Raw genomic sequence first — 9,768 nt, forward strand, 5'->3', positions numbered from 1 at the left:
TGGGGTTTCAGGAAGGGCTGCTAACAGCTGGTGTCCTGAGGACCGGTGATCTATCAACTTCTGGCTCCCATTCTTTCTGGCCATTAGGATTAGACTGAAACCCTGTGTCAAGAGGGAGTCTCTCAAATTTTTTAAGGAACACTAAATGAAAGCTTGAATTATTGTATCTTCTTTCATCCACAATTTCCTCTGAAATCCCAGGAGGAGCCTCACTAAAATCACTTCAACAAAAGAAGAAATAAATACCTCTGAATATAGAAGTAATATTTCCATAACATTGTACATTTCTCACATGGTTCAATTTCACTGAAAATGAAAGATATTATTTCATGGCAATGTGGACATTCTCATAACTTTGCTTTGGAGATCCAACTCATATTTAGTATTTTATTAATCAAATGCTATAGACTTAGTGAATATTTATTTTCTCATTTTGCAATAAGGAAAAGCAGAGTGGATAAATTTCCAGGGCAGCAATATACAGTTTATATACAATACACAATCCCAGACCCAAAACTCCTTAATCCATCTCAAACTAGAATTTGAATCTTGGCCCAAGTCTCTTTCAATCATCTTATTCAATTACTCCATAATTATTTATTAAGTACCTCATGTAGGTCATAAGACAGACATGAACTAAATTTATAATCTATTAGAAAATGTCAATATGTCAATTAATAACTTAAAATTCCAATGAAATGACCAATGAAAGGCTAGAACGGAATACAGGCAAAGCCAATGGAAATCAGAGGACAGCTTGGCTGGGAGTTGAGGAAGGTTTGATATAAGAGAAGGCTTTTGAGCTGACTCTCAGAGGTTGAGGAGTTTTCTAGAGAATGCGGAATAATTTCAGACAGAAGAAAGCACAAGATTGTGAAAGAGTCTGGTGTTTCAGATAACAGCAATTCATCCCATCAGAATGACTGTAGTGAAGGGTTCAAGTTCAGAGTAACAGGAAGTGAGCAATAGCTGGGTTGGAACTGGACTATGCTAAGTCTCAGAGTCACAGGGTCAGGTTTGCTTTTTAGAAAGACATTTCTGGTGGCATTCCAAAGGTGAACTGGAATTCAGTGCAAATAGAAGCAGAGATCCCATAGATGGGGCCATTGCAATCCCGCGGGTCAACAAGGGTGATGGCCTAATACGAGGTGATACAGTGGGAATACTAATGATGTGGAATTCTACGGCTTTGTGACTGATTCACTATGGTCATGAAAGAGAGGGATGATTCAAGAATGACTCCAAATTCCCTAACCTGGGAAACAGGAGATGATGGCACCATGAACCAAGACCGAGAACATTTCAGGTAGAGGGGTTAGGGAGCAAAGGGTCTGACTTGAGATGCGTTAATTTTGAGGCAACTGAAGACAGTCCAGATGGAAATACCTGGTCGGTCTTTGGGAATATTTGTCAAAGTTTAGGAGCAAGACCAGGACTGAAAATAGAGATAAGGGAATTATTACGGGTTGAGCCTTATAAAATTACCTACATGGGATCACATTTTACCTGCAAAAACAGCAGTCTCATTGGGAGAGTCTTTCATACAGGAAAACATGCAGAGTGAGGAAGAAACAGGTACCGAGACAGGATACTATCTGAAAAACACTGGCATCTAAGGGTAGGTAGAGAAGGAGAAATTTGAAGAAAATGGCAAAGAATTGGTAGAAGATAAGAGATATAGAGGAAATTCAAGAGGCATTAATGGTGTAGAAACCAGTGTAGCAGCACTTATCAAAAAGGAGTGGGTGTTCAAGAGCCTCAGCTGCTGCTGAGGGTAGGAGGACAGAAGTAGGAGGACAGAAGACAGGAGTCTGGCAGTTGGGAGGCACTGTAACCTCAGCAAGAACTTCAGTTGAAGGATGAGGCAAGAGCTCAGCCATAAGAGGTGGAAAAGGAAGGGCTAACAAGAAGGTTTTACTTGTATAGTTTGTTTTTTAAGGTTTGGGGTAATTTTTACATATTGGTAATAAAAGGAAAAATCCAGAGAAAAGAAATTGAAAATATAGATGGAAGGAATTATTGAGGAAGCTGGGTTCTGGAGGAGGCAGAGGCAGAGACTTAAGTGCACAGGAGAGGACTGCGCTGGACAGCAGAAACAGAGGTGACTCACTGAAAGCAGTTTTATGTCCCTAACCATCATGTGCATTTCCACCCATGCACTCAGACAGATCACATTTGTCAGGACTATTACATTGTCATGGGACAAAAATCCTTCTCAAAGAAAGAGATGACAGAGATTTTAATTGCCAGAACTGCTTTCCAGAAATGGATTCTAATGCCTTTGATGTGCTGTCGGACACACCCATCTCATCAAATGCAGCATCGCAGAGGCAATGTCTCCTTGGACACCGCAGGCCCGCCCTGACAGGAAGAGCCATCTCTGTAGAAAGACCTCTAGAACAGTCAGGTGGTTGGGTGAGAACTGAAGGAAGGGATGAGGATTCACTCTACTGGTCAGTCTCTGGGGAGATGTTTGGACATTTCTTCTGGCCATGGAACTAATGGCCCTATTTCTGAGGAGAGTCGGGGAAAGGGCTTCCTTTTCATTCCAGTTTCTAACACAGCCAGAAGGAAAGCTATTCATCACCCAGGAAAGCTATTTGCTTAATGATGCATCCCAAACATAGATGCTGTCTTAAAATTCTCAGCTAATGCTGCCTTATTCCTCATCACTTTGAAGCCAAAGTCCTAGGATTATGTTGTATTCATCTAATCAGAAAAGTGGGAGAGAGGGCGAAGAACACAAGTTTCCCCAACCATGAAGTTAAGTGAAAGACACAACAGTCCAACCCTCTAACAAAAGACCTGCCACCAGTGAGGAAAGGGACCCAAATTGCCAGCTGAGCTGCCTATCAGCCTGGGAGCCGGGGGAATGTGAGCTCTGGTCACAGAGGGGTCCAGGTGAGAAACCAGGAAGATGTCCACTGAGCCACACATGCACACACTCACCCTCAGTGGGGAACGTAGGCATCTCTGGAACTAGCTTGGAGTAAGGTGATCTCGAGTCTTGATAAATTATGAGAACATGGACATAATTTATACCTAGAAGCATCAAGAGGATTTATACCAGTCTTTTGAAATACATAAAACAATAATAAAAATTTTCCAGTGTCTCAAGAAATTCTGGCTGTAGCTCCCGCCTTTTGTTCCATTCGGGTTTCTTGTTTTCCCCCCGTGATCTTCCACATGTTTCTTATGCCGTGAACTGATTTTGTTGCTATGGAAACCACCGGGTCTACATAAAGCTCAAATATAATGTCAACTTATAAAGTGATTTGGAATTTGTCCCACGGCTTGATAAAAAAGCATTTGGAGGAATTAACACCCACCCCCCGCGAACAGAGTGATATATCTATATAAAAACATGTAACTGGGGATATACCTTTTTTTTTTAACATGGGCAGACATTTGGGTGTGGGCAAACATGATTAATGAAGAAATATCTCACAGATGCTACTCTGAATGAAAATAAAGCCTGGCTAGGAAATTCCAGGTTTATAAAATCACAGTAATTATGAGTTATAGTACGCAGAGTGTATCCCCCCACACACACAAAGCTCTGCCTTGTTTGTGAAGCACTTCAGCCTTCTGAAAGAGCTTTCCTAAAGATATTTGAGAACAGCACACCAAACATGTGAGGGGAATTTTTAAGTGACTTTCTGCCTGGAGGAGAAAGATAAGGAGGCTCACTTCTCAGGCTCCTTTCCAGGCCAATGAATGCCTCATCTCCCCCGCCCCACCTCTTCCCCTGGCGATCTGCTCTCAGTTCCCTAGGCCAAGTTCTGCCTTCAGGCTCACACATATGTTTCTGATGTCATCCCCTGGCCTTGAGTTTGTATATGATTCAGTGGTAGTGGAATCTGCTCTAATACTCTCAAATCAAATTACTTATTACACTGATAACCAGAGGGAGTCTGGGAACCCACAAGCAAAAATCCACCTAGTTTATGTGAGGAAAAGCCATAGATCTGTGAAAGCTGTTAGACCACAAAGACATAATAAATACAACAGAAAGCAAGCAACGCTCAGCTCCTCGCCTCTCACTCTTCTGCAAAGCCACCCTCCCTCCAGCAAGTCACTTGCAAGTGTATCATCACAACAGCTCTCTAGAGAACATTCCTGTTGGTAATAAGAAAGCATAATTATAGGCTTCAGAGCTGTTGAGGTTTTCTCCTATTTTCAAAACAACGAGTATCCTGTGGAAAGATAGCACCACTTGTGAATAAGCTGAGATTCCTTCCCTAGCACACACAGACAGTGGTTTGGAGAGTCCACAGGATGACCCTATTAATGTTATTCCTTGGATATCGTAACCAGATTATTCCATGCTGCTCCCAGGAACAAGCCTCTCTGTTAACGTAATCAACACTGTAACATGTTCAAAGCTAAAATTACATTCTTTCTCCCCCTGCTTCCACTGAATAGGCTATCCACTACTGAAAGAAATGGACTTTTATAAGTCCACATTTTGCAAAACTCTAGACCGACTGACACAAAGCATCACCTCTATGCATTCAAGGATTCATAATTCTCACCTCAGATGTGACCAGTGAAGAGGTGGGGGTGGTTTTAAATGTCCCCTTGAGTTACATGGTAGTCCTTCTGGATTTGGAATCAGAGTGAAGCCCCACCAATGTGCTATAACACATGGTTTCCAGAGGCAGTGGCTCTTTCCTATGATTATCATACCAGCATTCTTCAAAGTCCAGCAGAAAGTCACTGAGCACAGTTGTTGCTCGGGCTAAAGGAAACAGCATGTAGCATTTCAAAAATGTGATTCCTTTGGAGAAAGTTCAGCTTCCTATATTGACATCTGATTTTACAGGTAAGAAACTGAGACTCAGAGAGAATTGGAAATGCGTGTCTGAGTGCCTGTTCAGACTGAGCTTCACAGTGCCTAGACAATGGAATATTCTCTTACCACTAACTCAAGCCATCCTTCAGAGAAGCCTGCATCACTTCTAAAATATATGTGTGGTTATTTTTGCCACAGCCCACTAAACTCCCAGTTCCACTCAGATTGTTCCAAATGCATGCCTTCAAGTAAAAACATCACACCATTGCTTTTATAAGGCTTAGGTCAAGTTCTTTTGACCATATGGATTCTGTCTGTCATGTGGAAATGAAAATTGTTAGTAACCATCAGAAAATGTTGTGCCAGGAGAGGAAGCAAAGGACTCTGGACCTCAGACAGCCTCTAGCCCCTGGCCCTCAGAGACCACAGCCTCATGGAGATTCTGAGGCAGGCAGTAGACTGGATTCCCTTTAATACTTTAGTGATGGTTTGGGAAATACAATTTTTCTTCCTGCAAAATCAGATTTTTGGCAGTAATACTAAACCTATGGGACTGAGTTACTTTTCCTCATCTGACTTTATGTTTTTCTTCTTAAGGAAGTGAGAAATTTTGGAAAAATCCAATTTTTGTAAGTGTGTACGTATGTGTGTGACTTTGAGAAATAGGAGAAGAAAGTGTATATATTTATCCTAGAGCAAATTTTTAGCAGATAATTCATAGTCTGAGGCCTTGGGAAAAAGAACTGTCTTCTACTGGCACAAATGGCTTTGCTATGCAGTTTGTTGGGCAAGCATTTAATAAACAAAAAATCCCCATCCAGCCAAATGCAGAAAATGCCTTGGCAGATGAAACACCTCTTCTCCAGACTCCATGTCCTTCACTGCAGAGTTTCTTCCTCTTCTTGCTGTCAGACTCAATCACTGGTACAGAAAGTGCCAAGACTTCTCCACTAGCACTACTGAGGATTTCTGAAATGCGGAAGAATCTGGAGACTGCCCGTATCAGCAGTGACTGAGGCCGAGCGCTATACAAATGACGCCATGTCTCCTCTGATCTGTGCTTGCTCTGAGCCTTAAGACTCAGAAATTCAGAGAAGTGGTTTGTAACTCAACTTCTCACTCATTTAACTTCCTTTTTCAAATCTGAAGAGAGACCACAAGAGTAGGACTACACTTATAGGTAATGAGCATTCTCATGTTGTCCCAAAAGCAGAATATGAATTTGTTTGGGAAACTTTTTAATGGCATATATTGATGGTGACACAGTAAGGGACCTGCCAGCTCTCTTTAGCATCCAAGTCTCAATTTCCACAAGTACTCAATTAACACACACACACCTGCAATTTCTGTTAAATGTTTTGAATCATGTGGACAATCTGGGGAAACAAAACCATACAAGTTTCCTCATGTTGAGAAGCTGGCAGAGATCAGAGTTGATGCACCTGTGAATAGAGAGCTGAGAATACAAAGGTAACCAGAGTGAGGGGTCATAACTCAGCAGGGTATAAACATACAATATTTTCATTTTCATTCACTCAGTCATTCAACAAATATTAAATTGGCATCCATTGTGTGTCAGGCACTATTCAAGCTGCTGGAAATAAAGCAGAAAAAATAATTAGACAAAAAAAAATCTCCGTATTTCATGGTTATTACATTCCAGTGGAGCAAGTCAGATAGTAAAAAATAAGTATAATATAGGTAGATGAATTGTGTAGGATGGAATAAGTGATGGCAAAACGAAGTAGAAGAGCAATGGAGAGTGCCGGATACGTGTGTAGTGGAGGAAGGGTCTGAAACTTACATGGGGTGGTTCAGGAAGCCTTGTTGAAGTGACAGTTGAGCAAAAACCTGAAAGCAGCAAAGGAAGGAGCCAGGGCAAAATAGGAGAGGGGAAAAGCATTCCTAGCAGAAGGAATAGCAAGTACGAATATTCAGTGATGGGAGTCCCCTGACACGTGTGCTTAGAACAAAGCAAACCATAGGGCAAGCATAACAGAGGACATTTGAGAGGTAGGGCCAGGCAGCACTTGAGCCAGATTCCTAAGGGCGATTTAAAGTCATGCTCAGGATTTCTGGCCTTTAATTTGAAAGGGGGAATGAGTGGAGGGTTTGTTTTGTTTCGGTGACTGCTCACTAGCTGGGCAACATTGAGCAAACCAGTTAACCGCTCTGAGCCTTAAGTTTCTCTCTTATCAAATGGGAGCAGTAATAAAATAATAGTACCTATTCCAAGCAGGGTAGTAAAGATTTTTCTGTTGTTAAATATACATAAAATTTACCAGTTTTAATTGTTTGATTCAGTGTCATAAAGTACCTTCACATTGTTGTTCAACCATTGCCACCATCCATCTCTGGAACTTTTTTATCATCATAAACTGAAACTCTGCGCATTAAACAGTAATTCTCCAATCGCTCTCCCCCCAACCCCAGCCCCAGCTACCACTGTTCCATTTTGTCCCTTTATGATTTTGGTACTCTAGGTACTACATATTGCTAGACTCATACAATGTCTGTCCTTTCATGACTGCCTTGTGTTCTCAAGGTTCACCCATATTGTAGCATGTGTCACAATTCCCTTCCTTTTTAAGGATCAGTAATATGCCATTGTTTGTATACATCACATTTTGTTTATCCATTCATCTGTCAATGGGCCCTTGGAGAGCAGCTATCGCCAATAATGCTGCTATGACTTTGGCTGTACAAAGATTTCTCTGAGCCTCTGTCTTCAATTCTTCTGGACAAATACCCAGAAATGGAATTGCTGGATCACATGGAAATTCTCTGTTTAATTTTTTGAGGACTCACCATTCTGTTTTCTCAATAGTGGCTCCACCATATTATATTCCCATCAGTAAGGCACAAGTATTCCAATTTCTCCACTTCCTAGCCAGTGCTTGTTATTTTCTGGGGCCTTTGGCAGGGCGTTCAAACTGTTTTACTGAGGGCCTTCAGGGGCGAGTCCAAGAGCTGGGAGGTCAATGAGATTGGATGTCTTTGGCTCAGCCAGGATCTCCCTAGCTTCACAGTCCCTGAAAATGCATGTGTGTGTGTGTGTGTGTGTGTGTGTGTTTTAGTAATAGCTATGCTAATGTGTGTAAAGTAGTATCTCAGTGTGGTGTTGATTTCATCCCCCTAATGATCAGTGGTGTTGAACATCTTTTCCTGTGTTCATCTGCATTTGTCTAACTTCTTTCAAGAAACATCTACTGAAGTCCTGTTGCCTGTTTTTTAATTGAGCTGTCTGGTTTTTTGTTTTGTTTTGTTTTTTAAGTTGTAAGAGTTCTTTGCATAGTAGGATATCATACCCTATGAGATAAATGATTTGCAAATATTTTTCCCACTTTTCAAGTTGCCTTTTCACTCTCTTGATAGAGTCTTTTGATGCACAAAAGCTTAAATTTTGATGAGGTCCAATTGATCTATTTTTCTGTTTGTTCCCTGTGATTTGGGTATCATATTCACAATAACATTGCCAAATCCAATGGCATGAAGCTTTTCCCCAATGTTTTCTTCTAAGTGTTTTGTAATTTTAGCTCTTACATTTAGGTCTTTGATCTATTTTGAGTTCAGTTTTGTATATAGTGTGAGATAAAGTCATTGGACCATTTTGAATAGAGTAGAAATATGATCTGACTTCCATTTTTGAAAGGTCTCTCCAGCTGCTGTGTGGGGATCAAACAGCCACCAGCTGTGCTTCATTCAATCCCTTCACATGCCAAAAGGTGGATTTCCAAACCATATCTCAGTATGATTTTAAACTTTTTAGTCACTTGTTTGTTCAACCATTATCTAATTTGATACTATTTTGGATGACTATTTGCATACCTGCCCTACCCCTCAAACATTCTAACCTATTAGATGGGCAGTAAAAAGATAAATATTTTCCTCTAAATTAATCTTCTGTCTTCATCACTATTCACTTCTTGACTCTGCACTCAACAAGTATTTATTCAGTGTCTACTATGAGCCGGGCACTGTCCTAGGTGAAGGATATATAATGCTGACAAAGACAGATTTCATCCTCCTGGAGCAGACATTCTGTCCTGCATTTAAAAATCGACCTAAAAATAAATGGTCCTCAAATCCAATAATTATAAAAATGATTAAGATCAGCTGTTGAAAAATCAAAATTAGCACCCTTTCTATTCTCAATTGTAGCCAAAGAGCCTACCAGAACATCAAAACCAGTGAGAATACAATTGGTAAATAATTCATAGAAAATGATGCTGCTTAAACATGGATTTTTATATCTTCTGTGGCCAGTTATCAAACTATATCCATGGATTCATTCAGTCCCACTTGGCTTTAAATTCAGAACCTCCCATGTGCCAGGCACCATGGTGGGAGCTGAATGAATAAGGCTGTGGAATGAACTGAAGTAGAGAAGCAGGGGCCAGATCATGGAGAACCATATAAGCCACTGAAAAGGCTCTGCCTGCTTGAGACATTGCCCAGTGTCGAATTATCCCAGGTGTGTTCTGTGGTGTGGCTGGTGACTCTCAACCCAGCTGCTCGTTATAACTACCTGGGAGATTTAAAAAATAGCATTGCCTAGGTCCTGCCCATGGAGATCTTAATTTAATTGATTGGGGGCGGGGCCCGGGCATCAGTAGCTTTTAGAAGGTCCCTAAGGCTCTCAAACACAGCTGGGGCTGAGAACCAGCCCTGTGAAACTTTGTGGCTCCATTTACCTACTCAAGCATGTATCGAAGAAGCTCAGGTAACTCTTTTTCTCTGAAAATAATTTTCATCGCTTTATTTTTTCTTGTAACAAAAATGAACATTTGCTCATTGTAGAATAATTCACAGAAAAGAGGAATATTACCCAAAATCCCACTCCCCAGAGATTTCTTCTGTCAATATGTGATTCATTTCCCTGTATTGGTATCCAACTTTTCCTGTCATTTGATAATGTACTGTAAAGAACTATCCAGTGCCAGCACTGAGGACTATTTTGACCCTGCCTGTAG

The sequence above is a fragment of the Artibeus jamaicensis genome, unplaced genomic scaffold (assembly GCF_021234435.1).
Source record: "Artibeus jamaicensis isolate MK-2021 breed Jamaican fruit bat unplaced genomic scaffold, CSHL_Jam_final contig_387, whole genome shotgun sequence".
NCBI lineage: Eukaryota > Metazoa > Chordata > Mammalia > Chiroptera > Phyllostomidae > Artibeus > Artibeus jamaicensis.